We start from the raw sequence: 25,404 nt of genomic DNA, 5'->3' as shown, positions 1-25,404 counted from the left end.
GCTAACCGAGATGTAAGGAAAATTTTTCTATGTATCAACTTTCCTGTACAGCTTGTATTCTTTTGCCATATGACAAAAAGACTAATTATGAATGATGTTTATCATAACCCTTGTGCATGTGCACTCACCTCTGACACTGTGCTGTGGCCATCTACTCTCCACTGGTGACATTATCCTATGACCTTGATAAATGTGAGCCCTTTGCTTATGGACAAGTGAGAAATAGCCACGATCTCATCAGTAGTCTTTGTGAATAATCCTGTAGCTTGAGACAAATATAATATAAACTTAGCAACAGATCTTTTTGGATTATTGTGTTTACAACCAAAGTCAGAGACCTCATGCATTTGGGCAAGCCACTTTCCCAGGGCCTATTTAGGCCCAATCATGTATATTCCACTTTTTTTTGATAATGGAGTGCTCAGCAACTTTATGGCCTGGTGAGTCAGATAACACCCATTTTATGATGGGCAGCTTAGGTCACATGGTAACTTGATGGCTTATGGTCAAGTGTTCTGTCTCTAGTGGGGCCCAGTAGCAGACCAAAAGCTATTTCTCAGAGGGAGATTAGTTATCTGTAGATGATGACAGAACCTTACTCAAAAATCCTAAGGGCTTGTGTTTTGATCCACCTGTAAGAGCTTGTCAAAGACTCTAGAGTGCACCCCATATGTCATTGACACTTCAGGCACCATTGGGTCTGCTGAATCATAATGGCCCAAGTAACAGAGCAGCTTGCACAGTAGCTGGATCTGCTGCAGATCTCTTGCTCTGGGCTCTATTCAAAACTAGCAGTTTTTCAGGTCCCTCAGTGAGTGGGCCAGAGTAACAGCCCCAAATGAAGATTATATTGTCTCCAAAATCCAAAGAGGTCAATTTGGTTTTGTGTCTCTTTCTTGGCTGTAGGTAGCCAAATATAACAACTTGTCCTTTACCTTAGAATGGATATCCCTGGGGCGCCTGGGTGGCGCAGTCGGTTAAGCGTCCGACTTCAGCCAGATCACGATCTTGCGGTCCTTGAGTTCGAGCCCCGCATCGGGCTCTGGGCTGATGGCTCAGAGCTTGGAGCCTGTTTCCAATTCTGTGTCTCCCTCTCTCTCTCTGCCCCTCCCCCGTTCATGCTCTGTCTCTCTCTGTCCCAAAAATAAATAAACGTTGAAAAAAAAAAAAAAGAATGGATATCCCAACATTCCCACACAACTAGACCCCTAGAAATTTCACTGAGAGAGAAGACCCCTGAATGTAATCATATTTATTTCCCACCTTCTGACACACAGTTGTCTTACCAATAAGTCTAGAGTCATTGCTACCTCTTGTTCACTAGGTTTAATCAGCATAATGTCATCAATGTAATGCACCAGCGTGTTATCCTCTGGAAGGAAAAATGATCAAGATCCCTTTAAATTAAATTATGACATAGGATTGGAGAGTTGATATACCCCTGAGGTAAAGAAGTAAAGATGCATTGCTGGCCTTGCCAGCTGAAAGCAAATTGATTTTGGTGGACCTGATGGACAAGTATAGAGAAAAAGATACTTGCAGATCAATAGCTGCATACCAGGTACCATGGGATGTATTAATTTGCTCAAGGAATAAAATCACATCTGGTACAGTAGTGGCAACTGGAATCACCACCTGGCCGAGATTACAATAATCAATTGTCTTTCTCCATCATCCATCTGTCTTCTGCACAGGACAAATATGAGAGCTGAATGGGGATGTGATGGAATCACCACCCTTGCATATTTCAAGGCTTTCATGACGGCACTGATCTCTGCCAGACCTCTCAGAATGCTGTATTGCTATTTTCCTAATGTTAAAATTCCTAAGGCATTACTGGCTTCTTGTTGGCCTCTCCCACATTATAGCCCATTGTGGGGAGTCTGCCAGCTGCCAAGTATGTCTATGTCAGTTATGCACTCTGGAACTGGGTAAATGACCACAGGATAGATCTGGGGATCCACCGGCCCCACTGTGAATGGGTTTGAGCTAAAACCCTGCAGTGAGGTACTGCTATAACAAATACCTATAAATTCATTAGTAGCTTTGGAAATAGATAATGGGTAGAGGCTAGTTTTGAAGTTCTTTCTGGCAAAGCTTATATTGCTGTGAATGGACCATTCTGGGTGATTCTGATAAGATTTTGGGAAGAAAGGAGGAGAGATGAAAAGAGAAAGTTCTGAAAAAGAGAACTGAATTGAGAAAGCCTCAGTCTTTGCAGAGAATGCCTAAGTAATCCTCAACAGAATATTGGTAAATACGGACACTGATGGCCATCTGATAAGGTCTTAGATGGAAATGAAGAACATTTTGGAAACTGGAGGAAAGATGATCCTGCTATAAAGTGGCAAAGACCTTGGCTGAATTGAGTTCATGTCTTAGTGTTTTGTGGAAAGTAAAGTTTTTCAGGGATGGAATTGGGTATTTAGCTGAATCTATTCCTAAGCAAAGTGTTGAAGGAGTAGGCTCGTTCCTCCTGACTGCTTAGAGTAAAATTTGAGAAGATGTAACTGATATAAAGGTTAAATTGTTAATTAAAAAGGAAAAAGAAGTTAAATAATTGGAATATTCGTAGCCTATCCATTTTAAAAAATGAGAAAGCATGATTGAAAGAGAACACTAAGGGTGTGCCCAAACAACTATTTAATACGGAGTTTAGCTAGCTATCTTAACAGAAGCCAGGATTGACAGTTCACGACAGTGGAAAAATAACTCTGGAGACAATTCAGAAATCATCATGGTGTACCTCCCATCATAGGCTGGGAGTGGTTTCAAAGAAGCTGGTGCCTGTGAGATCTAGGGACAAGTTTTAGTGCTGTTCCCATCACAGGCTCTGCTCCCTTACTCCTTGGCCAGCTTAGGTGTGGCTCCAGTGGCTTCAGTGGCCGTGTGTGGTACAGGCTGTGGTGGTCACTCCTCTAGAAGGCAAAGACACCACAGCTTCTAGTGTGCAGACTGTATAAGCTGTATGGGTGAGGCTACACCCTAGACTCCAAAACAATAGAGCACCCTGCTCAAGATTCCAGCTCTGATGAGCTTCAGAGTTGGGGCCACACCCCAGTGGGTCTGGAAAGCAAAGCATCAGGCCAAAGAGCATTACTCTTAAGCCTTACGATCTCATGGAGTTATTTGGACTTATTTGGACTTATTTGGAACCTGTTAGCCCTTTCTTCTTTCCTGTTCCTCCCTTTTGGAATGGGAGTGTCTATTATATGCCTGTTTACCCTATGCATTGTAGTTTGGAAGCACTTGATATGTTGGTTGCACAAGTTCACAGTGGGAGAAGACTTTGCCTTAGAATGAATCATACCTTGAGTCTCACTCTTATCTGATTAAGATGATATTTAGATGAGACTTTAGCCTTCAAAGTTGATGCTAAAAGGAGTTAAGACTTAAAGGACTATTGGGGTGGAATGAATGCATTTTGCATATGAGAAGGGCATGAATTTGGAAGGGGACTAGGGACAGAATGTTATAGACTAAACATGTGCCATCCCTCCCCCTGATACATATATTGAAACCTAGCCTCCAATGTGATTTCGAATTGGGAGCTTTGGGAAGTGATTAGGTCACAAGGATGGAACCCTTATGATTGGGATTAATGTCCTTTAAAAGAGACCCCAGAGAGCTCCCTTGCTCTCCTTTTTCATTTCACTAAGTTTTAAAATATCAAATTCCTGACTTCGTAGTTCCTGAGCATAAGAATCTTAGTTGATAATGCAAGATTCTGTCATATATCTGAGTCATCATTTATTTTTATCAGTTTCCTTAAAATGAGTCTCAATCTGAGTAAACTCTAAGACTTACACCAGAAATGCTCTTTGCCATTTGTCAGATTATTTATTGGATTCCTGGTACTTTATATTATAAAGATTTTAAAATAAGAAATAAAAAAGAAAATAAATCTTGTTAAATAATGGACTAAGAAAATTACAGTTTTAGTATATAAAGCACCAATCTATGGGAGCACAGGCTGTTTACTGTCATGACTCTTATTTTGTAGAGGAAGTTTCCATAACAAATTAAATGATTTCAGGACAGAAAAACACTTAGTGGCAATAAAACCTTTTTTGGGGAAGCTAAAATCTATAAAATCATTTATATAAAAAGTGGACAGCCTTAATACTTTGCTAGAAGGGATAAACAGCTAAGATTTGGTGATATAAGAATCAATTTTAAACCAAGAACTTTAAATCAAATTCCAAAATGACTATAGTGTGGCCAATAGAGGCCCCAGTGCAACTTTCTCAATTACATAAGGGGTCAAAAGTTCCAGATTTCCAGTAAGCAGGTCTGGGTTTGACGTTTTGGACATATTACTTAGTTTTACTAATGATTCATTTCTCTTGATCATCATGAGCTCATGTGTGTGAAGGAATCTTTGGAAAATCCAATATTGTAGGTTGGTGGTGGTGGGGGTGGCTCATCATCATTTGTCACTTAGCAATCTTTTTTCATCTGGAGGAATATGAGCTTCAGGAAGTGTCACCAGTGTGCCTAGAATATGATACTGCAAGGCAATAAGGAAAGAAAGATGTATGAAGTGTTCTGCAAATTTCTTATATTTCTTGCTTTCTGTCTTGGGAGAGCAGAATATTACATTTAATAGCACCCTACACTCGTGGATACATTTGAGGGCTTTCCAACCAGAGTCTTAAATTCCATCGGATTGTCCAAGTCACCATTAATATTAAGGAGAAATATATTATATTTACATGTACTCCAAATAGATCCTTAATTAACCAGTGTAAGGGTCATTAAAAGTCAAGAGCAAGCCTTAGTTTTAATAAAAAAACTTGTATAGAAATAATCAGGGCAAATGAAATTATTTAATCTAATTTACAGAGTTCCTGACAGACAGATATGTGAATTTCACATATTAAATGCCTGGAATAGCATTATGTGTTATGTATTACTTAAAAATATTTTTTATATGTACAAAAGTTCATCATTGCTTACGTGTATTTAATGTCTATACAGTTCATCTTCTTACAAATAGATGAATATTAAACAAATGTTTGTAGATACTATATTCCAATAAGATAAGACATTCCATCATGCAGTGATTGAATTTATAAAATCTTGATGAATTTTTTCTTCTTCTGAGCCTACATGCATTTATACCTCTAATACAAGGCTTGAGAATGAAGGAACATACATTACATTCCTGCAGTAATGTGTGTTGGCAGCTCTGTTACACCACCCATGTACCCAGGCACAATAACACACGGCGGGTTATTGACCTCTTCCCCTCTTTTCGAACTAAAAAGCACAGTATAAATGGATACTCTCTTTCCTACAGAAAAAGAATCATCCCTGCTAGAGTAGATGACAATTCAGTGGAAATTGGCTAAAACATTATCATGCCTAGCAAGATAGTACACATACACAGGACCTCTTAGCTTTCAAGCCAGTGAAATCACCTATGGTTTACAAGGTAACTGTATGACCTTCAAATAAAGTGTTCACTTTAGAGGTAACAGAGAGTCAACTTATGGTTTTAGCAGTTTTTAACTTTTTCATTTATTTAATTTATACAGAGTTGTAGATAAGTTTTCATAATGTAATTTGAATTTACTTGTATATGATTTAGATATATCTGTCTAGTCTAATGAAGGATTTATGGTCTCTGAAACAAACAAATCAAAGTGAAAGAATTATTTCGATAAAATATTTCTCTAATTCTGTTCTGTCTTTAACATAATATGTGCCTAAAGAGGTGCATAATTCCTTGCCAAGATATTTATTTCTTATTAGACTTTCTGATAATAAGGGTGTTTGTACATATTCGGCTTGCAAAAATGCATGCATTATTGAGGGAATAATTATAAATCAGAATAGTTTGCGGGAGGGAGTGAGGGCTCAGGGTAATAGGTGTGGCCATAGTGGGGAAAAATTAAATTATTTCACTCAGTTATCCATTTTGACTGCCTATATGGTTCAAGTTCACAGAAAAACAAACAGCTCAGATTTCAACCTTTTTTTATTTGCTTAGCTCAAAATCGAGTTGCAGAAAGAGATGACAAGTGACTTTGACTAAACTGCTTTTTACGTGCCTAATGAGTTGAGAATATGGTGTTTATTATCTTTCCCGAAATCTAACTATCCATTGGTACTCACTCCCGAAATCACAAGTTGTTAATGTGGCGTCTAGCTGGATGCTTGTACTGAGCATGACGCTTTTATTTATATTTTCATATGTATAAAATTATAATCATATTTGTGTATTTGAAGGCTTTTGTTTGTCCTTAAAAGAGATTAAATGCATCACTCACATAATTTTTCAGATGTTCATATTGGTCAACAAGGAGAAGTGTTTATTTGGACTCCTAAGGAGAAATATACATACAATTCAGTAGAAACTGATGAAGTTTTCAGCTGAGTGACAGAATTCTGTTGGTGCAAAGTTAATCCTGAGTTATTGTGTTCATTGTGTCCGTATCTTCATAGTCTGACAGATCAGTACAAAGCATGCAGCTATGATCTTCTTTGAGATGCATAGTACATTTAGCAGGAAAGGGAAGGATTTTCAATTCCATAGCCTTTGAAAATGTGACCATTCAACAAGAAATTGATTATGAACAACAACAACAAAAATCAATGAATTCTTTCTCAATAATACAAAATTCTTGATGGTATGGAACAGCACCATTCCTCCGTCAGTAGCATACTGACATAATATTTAACTACAAAAAATATGGATGATATTCTTAGAGGACGATCAATTGACAGAAAAGCACTTCAGTGTATAGTATAAAATAGACCATCAACAAGAAGTGTAAAAAAGATGTAAGTGTTCATAATGGAAAAGTTAATCTTCTGATGCAAATCCAAAAAATCACAGATCTGCATATTTAATTGGAAGCAACTTTCAGCAAAAGGATTTGAAGGACCAATACATGGGTTGATTGAGATGAAAGTCTTTTCTCTATACCTCTTAAACTGCTTTCTTCTACTCTTGAAATTTCTTCTATTTAATTACACTTCTATTCAATCCCTGCTTCTCCACATGCCATTTTATTTTATTTTTTTCAACGTTTATTTATTTTTGGGACAGAGAGAGACAGAGCATGAACGGGCGAGGGGCAGAGAGAGAGGGAGACACAGAATCAGAAACAGGCTCCAGGCTCTGAGCCATCAGCCCAGAGCCCGACGCGGGGCTCGAACTCACGGACTGCGAGATCGTGACCTGGCTGAAGTCGGACGCTTAACCGACTGCGCCACCCAGGCGCCCCTCCACATGCCATTTTAAACATTTTGGCTGATATATCTGTGTGGGCCACAATTTCCTGATAGTAAGTTGCCATATTTCTTCAATGTGAGGGCAGTCTCTTATGAAAGGTGGGACATTTACCTTGGGGAACAGCAGTGCAGTCCTTTACAATGCATGTCTACAGAATGTGTATCTCAAATATCTATCAATGTATTGTAAATGTTCATTGAAATAGTAATAAATATACTAGCTAACACTTAGTGAGGACTTATGCAGGTGTGCCAGACCGTGAACTTTATAGTCTTTTGAAGTAAGGCATGTTATTTTTATTCATTTCATAAATGAGGGTGTTGAAACAGAGAGTTTATGTAATTTGCCCAAGGTGACACAGCTATTAAATAGTAGAACCAGGATTAAAATTTGAATACTCTATCTCTAGTCTCTTCATCTTAACCTCTTGTAGGACCATATAATAATACACAGATGGAGAGTAAGTCCTCAAACAACTGATGTTTAAATTTTCTTTAACTTTCAAAATTGTGGGATTTTCCATTTTTGTTAATGACCACATTATTTCACTAATCATTGAAATTTAAAACCATGGCATCATCTTAGACTGTTTGCTATTCATGCCTATATCTAATTGGCTGCCAATTTCTGTAATTTTCTTTTTATAATGTCTCTTAAATTTGGCTCTAACCTTCCATTTCCATTGCTAAATTATTTTGCAGGAACTTAATACCCTCATATGGATTATGAATAAGCAATTCCAGTTTCCTTTTATTCTAATCCATTTTCTGAATCGTTGTATTTAATCTAGCTGTACTCTGCTACAACTAAGCAGGCCTGTGGACTATTCCCAAATATACCTTGCAGGTTCCCATCAATGTATTTTTCACATGTTATTCTCCACCTGTCAACATCTTACATACAAAAGCAAATCTCAAACTGTCAATTCCTTTGCGAGCCCTTTCTGCACCCTCTAACCAGATGTTTGAATGATGAGTATTTTAGATAGTAATACCCAATACAATTTATCCTCCTTTGATTGTAAGAGAGCATGGAGGTTGGGAAGTATTGTTGCAGCATCTCTGAAACATATTGACTGAAAAATACAAGGTTTTATTGTTTTATCTTTCACATTTAGATTATAATCTGCATGAAATTAATTATTGCAAATGGTACGAGGTAGAATGAAGATACAGATATTTGTAACATTTGGATGTGTAATTGTTTCATTGCCTTTCTACTGAAAGGACTAACTTCTCTTTGCTGTTGATGCAGTGACAATTTTTTTCATAAATTAGTTTTTCACAAGCATGTAGATCTATTTCTGGATGTGCTATTCTATTACATTATTCTATTTTTCTATTCATGTTCTATGGAATTCTGTCTTAACTACAGTTCCTTTATAAGTCTTGCTGTTTGGTCATATAAATTTTTTCAATTACTTTTTTTTCAGTAGTTTTTTTTATTATTCTTGGTCCTTTGCATTTCCATACACACTACAAAATAAGCTTGTTAATTTTATACAGAGTATTTTCACTTGTCTGAAATAAAATAGAAAGCCCAAAAATTAGGATTCAAACTAATGCCCTCCTACTACACTGAACACTTAACACTGAAGAGATACTGATATTTAGATATTTTAGCAAAAAGTCAATTTTCCTATATTCAGTAAACCGTACCAAGAAAAATAAGATGTAAGCAAATAAATTGTTTGATGACAATTAGGTAACAATTTAAAGACAAGATGCATATTTGAAAAGTTCAGATAACAATCCAAAGACTAAATAGGAGCTTTTGAAGAGGATGGTCAGGGAAAAGTTCATGATAGTAGGTTTGGAAATGCGTATTGAAATAAAGAGAGGGCTGGAGCGCCTGGATGGCTCAGTCAGGTAAGCATCCGACTCTTGATTTGTGAGATCCTGCCCCATGTCAGGCTCTGTGCTGACAGCATGGGAAGCTTCTTGGGATTCTTTCTCTCTCTCTCTCTGCCCTTCCCCCGCTTGCCCTTGCGTGTGGATGCTCTCTCTCTTTCAAAATAAATAAATAAATGTTTTTTAAAAAGAAAGAAAGATAAGGAGGGCTTTGATAGGCAGAGAGGAAGGAGACACAGCATCAAGAGAGTGAAGATTCAGGGATAAAATAAGGTGAGAGAGAGATATTTGGGTGGCAGTTAAGAAGCTAGTTAAGGGTGACATTTTATCTAAGGAAGCGTTTTGAACATGTACTTGTACAAATGTCACATATGTTAACTTTATCACCTTTCAATATTTTATGATGAAGTTGATGAGGGAATGACACATTGGAAAGACACTGAAAAAAAGAACATTTTTCTATGCTTAGAAAAGGAGGTAAATTTGGGTGGAAGATATATTGGGTGGAGAGCATCAGAGAGTGAGAGTAGATATTTTATGGGAAGAATAAAAATAAAGAGAAATGCCCAAAAACCATAATGAATTGTTAAAAAGAGATTTTAAGCTATTGACAATTTTTTCTACTTTAACTATTTATGGAATTACTCAAAAAATGTATAATATGCCATTAAAAACTCAAGAAAATAAGACAAACAAGGAAAAATGTGAACTTAACATTTTTGGAGCATTTTCTATGTGCCAGGCATTATGTCAAATATTTTATATTATCTTCCTTAAGTCACTCAGTGGTGTCTGTGAGTTAGATCTTTTATTATTCCCATTTTACAAATAAAGAATATGAAGTTAAAAGAGTAACTTTCTCAAGATCTCAGTTGGTTAGCGGCTGCTCTTGGGCTTTAACTCTAAAGTTTGGATACATCACTACCTTATAATACTGCTGCAAATGAATAATATACTCATAGAAGTTGAGATGATAGACCATTCCAGGCTTTGTAAGTGAGAACACTCTACAGGTAATATAATTCGTCTGTTTTATGGCATACTTTGCTACAAGGTTCTAGTTTCATTCTAAATTAATTTTTAAAACTTTATCATAGCTTATTTCATGATTGGATGCTCCAGTATTTTACCTACAAGGCTAATATCACTTGTCTGAATTAAGTTTGTATTTCACACTTAAATCCTTCTGATTTTCGATTTAAATTTATTGTGGCTCTCAATGTCCTTGGTGGCTGGAACTAGTCTGGCCTTCACAAAAAATAAGCAAACAACAAACAACCAAACTCTCTTCCCTCAAAACAAAACCTATTTACTAAAGGCATAAATGATAAAGCAGCCTTTTCTACATCTTGAAGAACTATTAATAAATCTGTAGCTATGAAGTCCTGAAGAGGTGTAAAATGTCTTCTGAAATTTTCTATTTAGAAAATAACTGGTTGGGAGGGCATGTGGGTGGCTCATTCGGTGGAGTGTAGGACCCTTAATCTCAGTTCAGGTCTTGATCCCAGGGTTGTGAGTTCAAGCCCTACCTTGGGCTCTGTGCTGTGTGCGGAGCCTACTTTAAAAAAAGAAAAAAGTTATTAAAAAAAAAAAGAAAATATCTGGAAGCTGAGGTGCCTGGATGGCTCAGTCGGTTATGTGTCTGGCTTTGGTTTTGGCTCAGGTCATGATCTCACAGTTCATGGGATCAAGCCCCAAATTGGGCTCTGTAGTGACAGCATAGAGCTTGCTTGGGATTCTCTCACTCTCTCTCTCTTTCTCTCTCTACCCCTTCCCTGCTCCTGCTCTCCCTCTCTGAAAATAAATAAACTTATAAACTTAAAAAAAAAAGAAAATGTCTAGAAGCCAAAGTTATAATTAAAATCTGTCACTAAAATGTTTAAGCCCAGCAGCTTTTTACTTTGAGGAAAAAAATAAATGGCAGTTTGGCAATGGGAGTGTCTAAAACCACACAATATGCCTCACGGGCTTTATTTTCCGAGACTGGTTTTAATGTTTATTTATTGATTTTGAAAGAGAGAGAGAGAGCACTAGTGGGGAGGGTCAGAGAGAGAGGGAGAGAGAATCCCAAGCAGGCTTTTACACTATCAGCGCAGAGACAAACAAGGGGCTCAATCTCCCCAAACGTGAGATTATGACCTGAGCTGAAATCAAGAGTCTGACGCCTAACTGACTGAGCCTCCCAGGTGTCCCTGTTTTCTGAAACTTTTATTAATAATTCCAATCTCTAAAATTTTGTTTTAATTCCTCTTCCTCTTTAGTGAAAACAATGACGATAATCATTATGATAACAATATGAGACTATGCAAACTCGGAATATCATAAATGCATAGGTTTCCTTATTTTTTTAAGGATTAAAATCTTTATTTGAACATAAAAATGAAAGTGTGTTTTTCAGAATAGCTGTCTAAAACAAAGTTGACAAGCTTGAGTTTTTATTTAACTCTATTATACTGTTGCACATATCGGATTATAAGAAATTCATATTATGAAAATATATTTTAAAATCCTGTGGTTTTTATCCATCAAATGATAAGGAAATGCCTATGTAGTCAAGTTATCTCTTTGCACACAACAGGATCAATAGTAAATCTTAAATTTCAATGAAAATAAGAATATTTTAGAAAGTTAATTAAAAATAAAAATTCCCAGGGTGCGTGGGTGGCTCAGTTGGTTGAGCATCTGACTGTTGATTTCGGCTCAGGTCATGATCCCAAGGTCGTGGGATCAAGCTCTGTGTCAGGCTCTGCACTGAGTGTGGAGCCTGCTTAAGATTCTCTCTCTCCTTCAGCCCCTCTCCACCTCTCCTGTGCACTCTTTCTCTCTCTAAAATAAAAAGAAATTAAAATAAATAAAAATAAAAAATAACAATTCCTTATTCCATCCCTACTATTCTAATTCAGTACATTTGGAACGGGGCTCAGAAACCATATGTTTTATAAATACCTGAGTATATCTCATGTAGGAACTCTGGAGATCGTAACTGGTGATATATCAATCAAAGGATTTATACCAGAGTTTTTAGATTTAATACTTTTACTAATGGGGAAAAGACCAACCAGGACATTTGTTATATAACTTTAAAGATTTGTGTTTAGTATTCTAATCTTTTTTACTGTTAAAATCCCAGCCCTGATTTTTGACTCAGGTAATCATGAAGTAACTTGAGGACAACTAGAAACCTGAATAAAACGTAAAATATCAGTTTGAACTCTGGAGAGCTACCAAGGCAGTAAGGATTAGAGAAGTTAAGATTTCAAGAAAAGGGAATCAAAAGATGAAACTGATATTTGGCATTGGTTTTCCTTTTACTGATGACTGAGAGGCTGAGCCTCTGAGAAGAATTCTCAGCAGTATTAGAGATTGTGATGGGAGTGTGGAAATTGGAGTTCCTGTGATGAATATATGCACCTGTATATCTATTTAAAAATTTTTTAAGTGTTTGTTTAGTTTTGAGAGAGAGAGAGAGAGAGAGAGGAGAGAATGAATGCGTGAGGGGCAGAGAGGGAAGGAGACAAAGGATCTGAAATGGATGCTGCGCTGACAGCACAGAGTCCAAAGCAGGGCTTGGACTCATGAACCCAGAGATCATAATCTGAGCAAAAGTGGGACTTTTAACCGATTGAGCCACCCAGGCTCCCCTTACCTATATATCCATTTACTTCTCTTGACTCTCGCTTGATTAGTGATACAGATTCTGGAGCTAGAACAAACTGGATTAAGTCGTGAGTGTTTTGGGGTCAGTTACCCTAGTATTCTTTATGAAGACATTTTTCCATTTGTACATTCATTTGGTAAATATGCATTGTGTGTCTACCATATTCCAAACAGTTTAGTGTATATTTTAAAGGATAATACCTACTTCATTAGGTTGTTGTGGAGATTATAATTTGGTGATCTAACACCATGACTGATGTCAATAAATACATGCTGAATAAAAGAATTAATCAAAGCAGAAATATCAGACTTCTAATGAAAATCTCCTTTGTCTCATATATTTCCACTTACCCTATCAAGAAATCTAAATGCCATATATGTTACTATTTCTTAACTTAATTTTCACAATATGATTGTAAAGAAATTTGGTATAACAATTTTATTTCATACGTAAAAACAAAATGTAACTCAAAGGGAGATGACAAGTTCATAATACTTGCCCTAAATCTTACTCAAACTTCTCATATTCTGGTTCCTGTTTGTTTGTTTGATTGTTTGTTTGTTTTAGACTAGATTCTTTTATTTTTATTGAAACATAATTGACATATAACATTGTATTAGCTTTAGGTGTACAACCTCTTGATTTGATATATGGATGTATTGCAAAATGATAACCATGGTAAGTTTAGGTCTTATCAACCATGACAGAGTTACCAAAATTTTTTTTTTAGGTGAAAACTTTTAAGATCCAGTCTCTTATCAACTTGCAAATGTACAATCCATTACTGATATCCATATGTTCCATGCTGTATATTGCATCCTAGGACTTATTTATTGTATTACTGGAAATTTCTACTTTTTGATCATCTTCACCCATTTTGTCCCCTCCACCCCACTTCTGGCAACCACCAATCCATATATTTATCTCGTGGTTTGCTTGTTTTTTTTTTTTTTAAGCTTCCACAGATAAGGGAGATCATACAGTATTTGCCTTTCTCTGTTTTATTTCACTTAGCATGATGCCCTAAAGGTCCATCCATGTTGTTTCTTCTTTTTAATGGCTGAATAATATTCTGTAGTTATATTTACCCATACCTATATTTTCTTTATCCATTAATCTGTTAATGAATATTTAAGTTGCTTCCATGACTTGGCTACCACAAATAATGTTGCAATGAACATTTCTTTTTTTTTTTTTATGAAATTTATTGACAAATTGGTTTCCATACAACACCCAGTGCTCATCCCAAAAGGTGCCCTCCTCAATACCCATCACCCACCCTCTCCTCCCTCCCACCCCCCATCAACCCTCAGTTTGTTCTCAGTTTTTAACAGTCTCTTATGTTTTGGCTCTCTCCCATTCTAACCTCTTTTTTTTTTTTTTTTCCTTCCCCTCCCCCATGGGTTCCTGTTAAGTTTCTCAGGATCCACATAAGAGTGAAACCATATGGTATCTGTCTTTCTCTGTATGGCTTATTTCACTTAGCATCACACTCTCCAGTTCCATCCACGTTGCTACAAAAGGCCATATTTCATTTTTTCTCATTGCCACGTAATATTCCATTGTGTATATAAACCACAATTTCTTTATCCATTCATCAGTTGATGGACATTTAGGCTCTTTCCATAATTTGGCTATTGTTGAGAGTGCTGCTATGAACATTGGGGTACAAGTGGCCCTATGCATCAGTACTCCTGTATCCCTTGGGTAAATTCCTAGCAGTGCTATTGCTGGGTCATAGGGTAGGTCTATTTTTAATTTTCTGAGGAACCTCCACACTGCTTTCCAGAGCGGCTGCACCAATTTGCATTCCCACCAACAGTGCAAGAGGGTTCCCGTTTCTCCACATCCTCTCCAGCATCTATAGTCTCCTGATTTGTTCATTTTGGCCACTCTGACTGGCGTGAGGTGATACCTGAGTGTGGTTTTGATTTGTATTTCCCTGATGAGGAGCGACGCTGAACATCTTTTCATGTGCCTGTTGGCCATCCGGATGTCTTCTTTAGAGAAGTGTCTATTCATGTTTGTTATACCAAATTTCTTTACAATCATATTGTTAAAATGAAAAACATGAATAGAAATGGAAATAACCCATTTCTTCACTGGGTTATTTGTTTTTCGGGTGTGGAGTTTGGTGAGCTCTTTATAGATTTTGGATACTAGCCCTTTGTCTGATATGTCATTTGCGAATATCTTTTCCCATTCCGTTGGTTGCCTTTTAGTTTTGTTGGTTGTTTCCTTTGCTGTGCAGAAGCTTTTGATCTTCATAAGGTCCCAGTAATTCACTTTTGCTTTTAATTCCCTTGCCTTTGGGGATGTGTCGAGTAAGAGGTCAGAGAGGTCTTTTCCTGCTTTCTCCTCTAAGGTTTTGATGGTTTCCTGTCTCACACTTAGGTCCTTTATCCATTTTGAGTTTATTTTTGTGAATGGTGTGAGAAAGTGGTCTAGTTTCAACCTTCTGCATGTTGCTGTCCAGTTCTCCCAGCACCATTTGTTAAAGAGGCTGTCTTTTTTCCATTGGATGTTCTTTCCTGCTTTGTCAAAGATGAGTTGGCCATACGTTTGTGGGTCTAGTTCTGGGGTTTCTATTCTATTCCATTGGTCTATGTGTCTGTTTTGGTGCCAATACCATGCTGTCTTGATGATGACAGCTTTGTAGTAGAGGCTAAAGTCTGGGATTGTGATGCCTCCTGCTTTGGTCTTCTTCTTCAAAATTCCTTTGGCTATTCGGGGCCTTTTGTGGTTCCATATGAATTTTAGGATTGCTTGTTCTAGTTTCGAGAAGAATGCTGGTGCAATTTTGATTGGGATTGCATTGAATGTGTAGATAGCTTTGGGTAGTATTGACATTTTGACAATATTTATTTTTCCAATCCATGAGCAGGGAATGTCTTTCCATTTCTTTAAATCTTCTTCAATTTCCTTCATAAGCTTTCTATAGTTTTCAGCATACAGATCCTTTACATCTTTGGTTAGATTTATTCCTAGGTATTTTATGCTTCTTGGTGCAATTGTGAATGGGATCAGTTTCTTTATTTGTCTTTCTGTTGCTTCATTGTTAGTGTATAAGAATGCAACTGATTTCTGTACATTGATTTTGTATCCTGCAACTTTGCTGAATTCATGTATCAGTTCTAGCAGACTTTTGGTGGAGTCTATCGGATTTTCCATGTATAATATCATGTCATCTGCAAAAAGCGAAAGCTTGACTTCATCTTTGCCAATTTGGATGCCTTTGATTTCCTTTTGTTGTCTGATTGCTGATGCTAGAACTTCCAGCACTATGTTAAACAGCAGCGGTGAGAGTGGGCATCCTTGTCGTGTTCCTGATCTCAGGGAAAAAGCTCTCAGTTTTTCCCCGTTGAGGATGATGTTAGCTGTGGGCTTTTCATAAATGGCTTTTATGATCTTTAAGTATGTTCCTTCTATCCCGACTTTCTCAAGGGTTTTTATTAAGAAAGGGTGCTGGATTTTGTCGAAGGCCTTTTCTGCATCGATTGACAGGATCATATGGTTCTTCTCTTTTTTTTTGTTAATGTGATGTATCACGTTGATTGATTTGCGAATGTTGAACCAGCCCTGCATCCCAGGAATGAATCCCACTTGATCATGGTGAATAATTCTTTTTATATGCCGTTGAATTCGATTTGCTAGTATCTTATTGAGAATTTTTGCATCCATATTCATCAGGGATATTGGCCTGTAGTTCTCTTTTTTTACTGGGTCTCTGTCTGGTTTAGGAATCAAAGTAATACTGGCTTCATAGAATGAGTCTGGAAGTTTTCCTTCCCTTTCTATTTCTTGGAATAGCTTGAGAAGGATAGGTATTATCTCTGCTTTAAACGTCTGGTAGAACTCCCCTGGGAAGCCATCTGGTCCTGGACTCTTATTTGTTGGGAGATTTTTGATAACCGATTCAATTTCTTCGCTGGTTATGGGTCTGTTCAAGCTTTCTATTTCCTCCTGATTGAGTTTTGGAAGAGTGTGGGTGTTCAGGAATTTGTCCATTTCTTCCAGGTTGTCCAATTTGTTGGCATATAATTTTTCATAGTATTCCCTGATAATTGTTTGTATCTCTGAGGGATTGGTTGTAATAATTCCATTTTCATTCATGATTTTATCTATTTGGGTCATCTCCCTTTTCTTTTTGAGAAGCCTGGCTAGAGGTTTGTCAATTTTGTTTATTTTTTCAAAAAACCAACTCTTGGTTTCGTTGATCTGCTCTACAGTTTTTTTAGATTCTATATTGTTTATTTCTGCTCTGATCTTTATTATTTCTCTTCTTCTGCTGGGTTTAGGCTGCCTTTGCTGTTCTGCTTCTAGTTCCTTTAGGTGTGCTGTTAGATTTTGTATTTGGGATTTTTCTTGTTTCTTGAGATAGGCCTGGATTGCAATGTATTTTCCTCTCAGGACTGCCTTTGCTGCGTCCCAAAGCGTTTGGATTGTTGTATTTTCATTTTCGTTTGTTTCCATATATTTTTTAATTTCTTCTCTAATTGCCTGGTTGACCCACTCATTCGTTAGTAGGGTGTTCTTTAACCTCCATGCTTTTGGAGGTTTTCCAGACTTTTTTCTGTGGTTGATTTCAAGCTTCATAGCATTGTGGTCTGAAAGTAAGCATGGTATAATTTCAATTCTTGTAAACTTATGAAGGGCTATTTTGTGACCCAGTATATGATCTATCTTGGAGAATGTTCCATGTGCACTCGAGAAGAAAGTATATTCTGTTGCTTTGGGATGCAGAGTTCTAAATATATCTGTCAAGTCCATCTGATCCAATGTCTCATTCAGGGCCCTTGTTTCTTTATTGACCGTGTGTCTAGATGATCTATCCATTTCTGTAAGTGGGGTGTTAAAGTCCCCTGCAATTACCACATTCTTATCAATAAGGTTGCTTATGTTTATGAGTAATTGTTTTATATATTTGGGGGCTCCGGTATTCGGTGCATAGACATTTATAATTGTTAGCTCTTCCTGATGGATAGACCCTGTAACTATTATATAATGTCCTTCTTCATCTCTTGTTACAGCCTTTAATTTAAAGTCTAGTTTGTCTGATATAAGTATGGCTACTCCAGCTTTCTTTTGGCTTCCAGTCGCATGATAAATAGTTCTCCATCCCCTCACTCTCAATCTAAAGGTGTCCTCAGGTCTAAAATGAGTCTCTTGTAGACAGCAAATAGATGGGTCTTGTTTTTTTATCCATTCTGATACCCTATGTCTTTTGGTTGGTGCATTTAATCCATTTACATTCAGTGTTATTATAGAAAGATACGGGTTTAGAGTCATTGTGATGTCTGTATGTTTTATGCTTGTAGTGATGTCTCTGGGACTTTGTCTCACAGGGTCCCCCTTAGGATCTCTTGTAGGGCTGGTTTAGTGGTGACAAATTCCTTCAGTTTTTGTTTGTTTGGGAAGACCTTTATCTCTCCTTCTATTCTAAATGACAGACTTGCTGGATAAAGGATTCTTGGCTGCATATTTTTTCTGTCTAGCACCCTGAAAATCTCTTGCCAATTCTTTCTGGCCTGCCAAGTTTCAAAAGAGAGATCAGTCACGAGTCTTATAGGTCTCCCTTTATATGTGAGGGCACGTTTACCCCTTGCTGCTTTCAGAATTTTCTCTTTATCCTTGTATTTTGCCAGTTTCACTATGATATGTCGTGCAGAAGATCGATTCAAGTTACGTCTGAAGGGAGTTCTCTGTGCCTCTTGGATTTCAATGCCTTTTTCCTTCCCCAGTTCAGGGAAGTTCTCAGCTATGATTTCTTCAAGTACCCCTTCAGCACCTTTCCCTCTCTCTTCCTCCTCTGGGATACCAATTATGCGTATATTATTTCTTTTTAGTGTATCACTTAGTTCTCTAATTTTCCCCTCATACTCCTGGATTTTTTTCTCTCTCTTTTTCTCAGCTTCCTCTTTTTCCATAACTTTATCTTCTAGTTCACCTATTCTCTCCTCTGCCTCTTCAAGCCGAGCTGTGGTGGTTTCCATTTTGTTATGCATTTCGTTTAAAGCGTTTTTCAGCTCCTCGTGACTGTTCCTTAGTCCCTTGATCTCTGTAGCAAGAGATTCTCTGCTGTCCTGTATACTGTTTTCAAGCCCAGCGATTAATTTTATGACTATTATTCTAAATTCACTTTCTGTTATATTATTTAAATCCTTTTTGATCAGCTCATTAGCTGTTGTTATTTCCTGGAGATTCTTCTGAGGGGAATTCTTCCGCTTGGTCATTTTGGATAGTCCCTGGCGTGGTGAGGACCTGCAGGGCACTTCCCCTGTGCTGTGGTGTATACCTGGAGTTGGTGGGCGGGGCCGCAGTCAGACCTGATGTCTGCCCCCAGCCCACCGCTGGGGCCACAGTCAGACTGGTGTGTGCCTTCTCTTCCCCTCTCCTAGGGGCGGGATTCACTGTGGGGTGGTGTGGCTCGTCTGGGCTACTTGCACCCTGCCAGGCTTGTGATGCTGGGGATCTGGCGTATTAGCTGGGGTGGGTAGGCAAGGTGCACGGGGGCAGGAGGGGCAGGCTTAGATCGCTTCTCCTTAGGTGATCCACTTCAGGAGGGGCCCTGTGGCAGCGGGAGGGAGTCAGATCCGCTGCCGGAGGTTTGGCTCCGCAGAAGCGCAGAGTTGGGTGTTTGCGTGGAGCGAGCAAGTTCCCTGGCAGGAACTGGTTTTCTTTGGGATTTTGGCTGGGGGATGGGCGGGGGAGATGGCGCTGGCGAGCGCCTTTGTTCCCCACCAAACTGAGCTCTGTTGTCCGGGAGCTCAGCAGCTCTCCCTCCCTTTGTCCTCCAGCCTTCCCGCTTTCCGACCAGAGCTGTTAACTTATGACCTCCCAGACGCTAAGTCTCGCTTGTTGTGGGAACACAGTCCGTCAGGCCCCTCCGCTTTTGCAAGCCAGACTCGGGGGCTCTGCTTGGCCGGCGAGCCGCCCCGCCCCGGCTCCCTCCCGCCAGGCCGTGGAGCGCGCACCGCCTCGCCGCCCTTCCTACCCTCTTCCGTGGGCCTCTCGTCTGCATTTGGCTCCGGCGACTCCGTTCTGCTAATCCTCTGGCGGTTTTCTGGGTTATTTAGGCAGGTGTAGATGGAATCTAAGTGATCAGCAGGACGAGCAGTGAGCCCAGCGTCCTCCTAAGCCGCCATCTTGCAAAACCCAAGACAGTGTGATTTTTTCGCAATGAACATTTCAATGAATATTTCAAGATAGTTATTTCATTGCCTTTGGATAAATACCCAGAAGTGGAATTGCTGGGTCATAGGCTAGATTCTTGACATTGTCTTTTCTATCCTCTGTAAAATTCTAAATTCAGGGCAAAATTCATCGTAAACAAAGGTTACGCTATCCAGCCTTTAGATTCAATGCTATTCAGTGTGCTATCTACCAAGATACATCTGATTATTTGATTGCTAGAGTTCTGTGTAATGTTAGTTCTTTTTAAATGCAAAATAAAAATAATAGTGTTTGCTAGGTATATGTGAATATTTTGCAGAAGATTTATAATAGGTTCTAAAATATGAATTATAGTAATGAATAAAATTGTCATTCTGAAAACATTTCATAAGAAAACCATATGAATTAAAAAAATTCTTCCTATGATAAATCTTCCCCTATAAAGGAAGAATAAATAAATAATGAGAAGACAAGCACCAAGACTTTTTTAAATTCCTTCTATTCAACTTAGGAACCTTTCTGAATTGGTATTCCTTGCCAACCGCCTCCAGTAATAGAATACTACATCTGCACTTCTATTCATCTTTAACTCACAAATTGATAATTGCCTTTATTTTATTGTCAGGAGTAGGTTTTTTCTCTCTAAATTGCAACACAAATTTAATAATAAATTTGCTTAATTTTAGTATTTCTTTTTGTTGTTGTTCCACTTAGGTTGTTTTAATGCCATTTTGATCTACATGCACAAAATTTTAATTACACTGCATTTTTTCATTCTTATATTCATTCACTTATTCATTCCTTCAATATTTATTGTGTAAAAATAATTGATATCAAACTTGCAAAGCCCATGATATTTGTTGCCAAGAATCGCAGTCTATTTGGGTTTAGAGTATTGGTGGAGATAAATGCTAAGATTGATATATGAAGAGAAAGTGCTGATCTTTACAAATTGGGTTAACTAATAAGAAACTTCTGTGTATCTATATATCTACTTTAAAAATCAATGGAAGACATTCAAATTAAAGACTGGTGAAATAAAGATTCAAAAGGCAACATACTGGAAGTTTCTTATATGGGTCTGCATTTGAAAAGGCATTAAAGGAAAGAAAAACCAAACAACTTGCCTGGATGTTTGGTGTTCTGCAGCTACAATTTTCCCATTTTTAAGAGTTATGGATTATGAATCAGAGGTGCAAGTTTGCAGATGAACTTCATTTTTTGGTTAATTGAAAATACTTGACCTCTTAAACATCAAGGACTGGATCTTGGTAGTATAATATCACCAGGGCTTGACCCCGCTCTGACATATAGTAGGTAAACAATGAAATCGTTGAATTATTTATTGGCTTGGAATTCATTATAATCAACAATAATAAAGAACAAGGATTTTTGACTTGAACTTCATGAACTTCCATCCGTGGTTAAGTTTAAGGTGGTTGTGTTAAATGTTTGAAATGTAGTCAAACATTTACATGTGCTTATGAGTTTTTATGGTAAATTTCTGTTCTGGAGGTATATTTGGTTATTTATGCATTCTAAAGTTCTATAATTTTAACATCCCTGGAGAAATAGTCTGAAGCAAGTTACAGCTACTAAATTAAACATATTGAAAGCATTGACAAAGTTATATCAATAACTTACTCTGATGAGTAAGATTTGTTCACAAACATTTGAATAAAACTGAATAAAACTGAATTAAAACATAAAAATTATCTATATTTTTCTACATATCTAGACAGATGGTACTTTGAAAATAAAACACCTAGAACTCACTGAAAACTTTTATCAGATTTTAGCATTGTGCTGCATGGGCCATAACTTAAAGGAGGCCATATTGCCTTTGCCCAATTTTTTGTCAAGCAATGAACAGTAGGATATGCTGTCTGGTTATTACCTTGAAAATCAGGTCTATTTTAACTTCATGAGAAATAACGTTTTAGCTACAAAATGATCATTCTGAAATATATCCCACAGGTCAATTCACTCAGTTCTTCAGGAGGTTTGGCAAGTAATGCCTCCTTGTTGGACTTCCACAAAACATTAATAAATATGACTGATATCCTTTTTGGATTTTGATAACTAATAAATCCTCTCCTCTGTATCATATCCAATGGCCTATGATCCAGGTCCTGTCAAATATTTGTGAAGATATCTGGAACTTAAGATGCTTAAAGAACCTATTCACTATTCATTAGCTTTTTTTTGTTCCCTAGGATTTGTACAATCACCTTTGGCTTCTTCCAGCATAATTCTGGTTTGCTATAATTAACTTCTAAATAAAAATGGACATAAGGAAATAAAAATCATGCAAAATATCATAATTCAAGTTATAAAATCAGGATAACCATTAATTGGTAAGGTCTTCCTACTCATCAACATAGAGGAGCTCAATTTTTTAAATAAAATTTGAAAATACATTTTTATGTTTTATTATTTAAATAGTTGGAAATCACATTAAGTAGGCTGTCTGCCTTACATAGCAAACAGGTCTTTTTTTATGTTTGTTTATTTTTGAGAGAGAAAGAGCATGAGCAGGGTGCCCAGAGAGAGGGAAACACAGAATCTGAAGCAGACTGCAGGCTCTGAGCTGTCAGCACAGAGCCTGTCGTGGGGCTCAAACTCACAAACTGTGAGATCATGACCTGAGCCGAAGTCGGATGCTTAACCAGGTGCACCCAGGTGCACTGATCAGTTTTATTAGAGTGAGTATCCCCCAAACTATAAGGAATATAATACAGTACAAGCCACCCACGTTGAAGCCTTCTGATGTCTCAGTCATGGAAACAGCCTAGAATTTAGGTTAAGATGGAACTGACCTTCTGAGGACTTTAAAAAGCAGCCTTAAAATGCCTTTGGTAAAGCCATGCATTTTATGCTTTAGGCCTTTATAATCAGTTTTAGTGTCTTTAATTTAATTACTGTGTAACAGTTACTTTTTGAGCACCTACTATGCCAGTTACTGTACTGAGTGCTTTACATATTTTTACATAAAAGCCTCAAAAATCCCTTAGAGTAGTTTTTCCAAAGTAGAAAGAAGGAAAACTGAAGCTCAGACAGATCAAATTATTTGCTCAAGGTCAAACCATTTGTCAGCCAGCTGCCATTGGACCTAAATCCCAAGGCCTCACTCCTTAGTCTTCCCATCACTTGAAACACTTTATCCGGTTTTCCAGCTAGTCAGAAGCACAGAATGAGATGGAGAACTGGAAGGTGGTCTGATTCTGGCACAAAAGTGGGAAGAGAAATGTTGTATGCTTGAATCTCTAAGACCCTGGCTCTATCCTGAAGGCCCTGTTAGGTCACAGCAAGAAATATGAATCATTTCTTAGACCCAAATGAGATCCATTTATGGCTCAGGAGCAATGTCCCAGAGACAGTAGGCTTGTATCTCTAGCTTCCTCTTGTTTTAGAAGAATTATTTTGTGACAAATGTCATAGCTCAAGGCAGAAGTATATCCCAAACCTGTCCTTGTACAAACCCTCTTCAAGGGAAAATGTTCCCTGTGCTGACAGCAGAGAGTCCAATGCGGGGCTCAAACTCACAAACCATGAGATCATGACCTGAGCCAAAGTCAGTGACTTAACTGACTGAGCCACCCAGGTGCCCCCTGATTTTTTATGTTTTAGTTCTTATAGAGTTTTGAAACAAAAATACTTACAAAGATACAAAAACAATATAACAAAATAAAACAATTTCAAACTAATAATATAGATATTTAAAAATGTATTATTGAAGTGCAACGGACATCCATACAAGAAAGTATATGAATCAAATCCCAAGTTGTATGAAATTCATACACATTATTTATTTGTATATTCACTTGACTATGACCTCATGAGTCAAAATATAAAATATTCATAATTCCCCAAAGGACTCCCACATATCCTTTTTCAATCAATACCACTGTCCACCATCCACCCCTTGGCCACAGATGTAGGCACTATTTTGAATCTAGCTTTCTTTACATTAATGGAATCATACAATGTATATTCTTTTATATCTTCCTTCTTTCCTTAGTATATCATCTGTGAGACTCTTCAAAACTCTCCTTAATATAGTTATGAACACTTTTTGTTAAGATGCGATTGCCACTGAAAATACGAGTGCAGACTGATGACCAGTGCCATTGCTTTATCGCATTTGGCATTCCCAGACTAGCATGTGCTGTCTGATTGTGCAATTTTCCTAACCTTTTTGTTTCGTTTTGCTTTAGGCTATAACCATCACGAAAGTACAAAATTAAAAATTTTGACAGATCGTTTGTGGAACTCCAAAATCTGTGGACTCCAATTTGGTATATCCTGATTTAAAAGGAGGAATTCTCTAGTACCTAATCATATAAGCCTTGACAGATATCTGAGTAATAGCTGGTTCAGAAGTGCTTTCATTGCGAATTTCAGAAGAGGAGAAGCGGAACTTCTCTTTTACCACTTAACTTGTTTGGGCTCTGGTGCTGATTCTGGAAGACGTTTGTTTTTTTAGCTAATGAGTTGTTTGTTTTTAAAATTTTTTTTTAATGTTTATTTATTTTTGAGAGAGAGACAGACAGAGAGAGACAGAGTGTAAGCTGGGGAAGGGGCAGAGAGAGGGAAACAGAATCCAGAGCAGGTTCCAGGCTCTGAGCTGTCAGCACAGGGCCTGACATGGGCCTCGAGCTCATGAGCTGTAAGATCATGACCTGAGCGAAGTTGGATGCTCAACTGACTGAACCACCCAGGTGCCCCTCTAACAAGGTGTTTTGTTTTCAGCTTACTTAGGCAAAATTTGAGTTTATCCCATTAATGCCGACAGTACTTGCAGGTTCTTCCCAAACTGCTTCTGTGTTCAGCACTATACTTCAAGGGAAGTTACAATGGGGACACTGCAAATAGCTGGAACAATACCCATAATGTCAGGATAATGTTCTTCTTTTGTAACCAAGCGAATTGATAAAAAGGATTGACACTATCCTACCTTTGCTCTCAGGAGGGTTGTTACGAAGGCTGTGTAATGAAATCAGGGACAATAAAAGGACCCTGTCATGCCATTTGTAAAATTCTTTATAGCAGCCCTTGAAATTAAATGCATTCTTTATAGCTATGCTTATATTGTAGTTTTATTCAAGTACTTATTTGAGATCTTTGGGGAAGAGTGTTCTTACAGGCATGTAAAAAGTTGTAAAAGTGAGGTGAAAGTAGAAATAAATAAATGGTAGTGCTTAAACAATATTCCCTCCGTTTAGAATGCTCCAAGAGATAATATAAACCAATAATTAATAATTTTTCAGTTAGATAATAACTGTTTTCTTTATTTATGTGTAGAGTCAAACTCTCTTTTCATCTCAGAAACAAAACAAACATGGGAATGCTCAAAATCGGACTACCGGAGGAAACTACCTGAATGCAAAATCTATTTCAGTAGTTTTCAATGCTGAACACAACAGTGTCATCACTTACTGAAAAATTCTAATGCAGATAAATCAGAACAAACAAATGGA

The 25,404-nt window shown here is 37.6% G+C and overlaps 1 pseudogene; it reads right to left on the bottom strand.

The window, feature by feature from the left end:
* Positions 1-375: 375 nt before the first annotated feature.
* Positions 376-25,404, bottom strand: part of LOC122490470 — a 28,492-nt pseudogene continuing 3,463 nt past the window's right edge.

The sequence above is a fragment of the Prionailurus bengalensis genome, chromosome B2 (assembly GCF_016509475.1).
Source record: "Prionailurus bengalensis isolate Pbe53 chromosome B2, Fcat_Pben_1.1_paternal_pri, whole genome shotgun sequence".
NCBI classification, from domain to species: domain Eukaryota; kingdom Metazoa; phylum Chordata; class Mammalia; order Carnivora; family Felidae; genus Prionailurus; species Prionailurus bengalensis.
Note: the sequence above shows the minus strand (reverse complement) of the source record. Positions and strands in the feature narration are given on the sequence as shown.